General features: G+C 42.5%; 1 pseudogene; it reads right to left on the reverse strand.

The window, feature by feature from the left end:
• Positions 1-547: 547 nt before the first annotated feature.
• LOC114086401 (centromere protein O-like) lies at positions 548-1,743 on the reverse strand (annotated as a pseudogene).
• Positions 1,744-1,949: the final 206 nt, after the last annotated feature.

Below are 1,949 nucleotides of genomic sequence, written 5' to 3' on the forward strand. Positions count from 1 at the left end.
TTTTCCACAGTGACTATGTATTTAGTTCTCTACTAAATGCTTTAGGAAACAAAATATTAGACAGGAAACCCCAATTATTTTATCTATAGTACTCTGGCACATCATATTCCTTATAAAACAGTGGCCACTATTCCAAATCAAAGATTAAACACACTTCCCTTCTTAACTATATGATGTACTCCATATCTAGTGTGTCCTAAGAACTTTCTTTTCAAAGTCTTAGGAAAATGAGGACAAAATTACTTGAAGCTCCCACAAAAGGTTGAAATGTCCCCTGTCTTTCACAAAATATGTCCTATTACCCCACAAAAAGGTCTTATTTGAGGCTCAAATATATGATTAAATCAATTAATACCTCAGAAGAAGAGATGATCCTGAGCATAACAGGTGATTAATCATGGAGAATTGTCTAAGAATTATAGTGCCTACGGGACTCAAATGTGTTCCTTGTCATTCTGATGAAGAAGCAAGTGCCTATTCTTAGAGCAAGGATGGGTCCCCAAGCAAGGCATGAGAGCCTTTCAGTTTTCAGTTCTAGGACCACACTTCAGATGTGTTCCCAATGGAAACAATATTTTAGGTCAGACTCAAATCTAGTTTTTTCTCCTCCTCTTGAAAATGAAGCAAACACTTGATGCAGGGGCTTCGTACAGAATAGAGTTTTATGAGCTGCTCTTTGTTTTTCCCATAAAGAGGACAATGCTTCCACTCCTTGATATGTAACAGTGACATAGTTGGAAGTGTTCTCGTGAGGTCCTTATATAGCAATCTGGCACAAAATGTGAAGGACTGATCCCCTAGATCCACTTTATAAGTAAATGACAGCAAGTTTCACAGAGAGTTTCTCTGCAAGGGCCCAGTCAGAAGGGCTGCGAAGTTACTCTAGTAATGCGAGGAACAAAGCAAGTGTATGAGGGAGGATTGCTGCTCTACAGGCAGTTGTGATGCCTCAAAGTTGTCTACCAAAACAGGGCCCATTCATTAAATTTCAGAAAAATAAATGAACAGAAAAATGCCTGAAGTTGATCTGCCTGGTACTTCCTCCCAGAGTAAGCGTTTAGGTATTCACCACAGACTGAATAGGAACTGTTGAATATCAGTCTGTAAGTATTTTGCAGCAATTTTTTCTAAAGGAATGAATACTGGGATGGAATGATGATGGATTCAGAGTGGCTTCTGTATGACAAGGTCCACAAAATAGGAATCCAGTAAGTTCCCCTCAAAAGCAGTGCTGATACAGACACCGGCTCCACGGCTGGTCACTTTTCCATTGAGCCCTGTAAAATGATATGCTTGCAGAATGGCTTTCATGGTTTCCTGGTTTCTTTCCAAAACATCTTGCTCACTGATCTCTACTGTTTGGTCAGGTTCTACATTGGCAGAAGATGCTTCAACTCTGGCTTGCCTTTGCTTCACTTCAGCCCTTAGTTTATCTCTAATGTGCCTCAATTGGTGAATCTTGGTTTCAAGAGCACTTTCCTCTGCTTGAGCTCTCTGCAGTTCGTCAGATTCTTTGTGGGATTTGCTCGCTTGAGCCTCTAATCTTTCCAAGTGAGCTAAAACACCTCCTGTGGACACACTGTCTTGACATAAAGTGTGTGCGCACTCCATCTCCTCCTCAAATTCCTGTCTTCCTATGAAGTTGTCCAGTTGAGTCTAATGAAGTCCTGCCAGGGGGTCCACAGGCTTTCCATTTAACTTCCTCTCTTCTTCACCCAAGTCTGGGAAGAGAATTCCCGCCATCCCCGCCTTCAAACACCAGCGTCAGTCCCAGTGTGCTTTGCGCTCCTTCTGTACAAAAAACATGGCAGCGCTCAGGGCCCCTCCCTGATCTCAGGATGCACCGGGGAACAGGCCTGGCCTAAGGTTGTTAGGCAGATGGCGTCCTGGGGTGGAGCTGCAGATACTGGTATAATACTTGGTGCATAGAAAAAAAATATCACAGGCTC

Source organism: Marmota flaviventris, chromosome 5 (assembly GCF_047511675.1).
Source record: "Marmota flaviventris isolate mMarFla1 chromosome 5, mMarFla1.hap1, whole genome shotgun sequence".
Classification (NCBI taxonomy): Eukaryota; Metazoa; Chordata; class Mammalia; order Rodentia; family Sciuridae; genus Marmota; species Marmota flaviventris.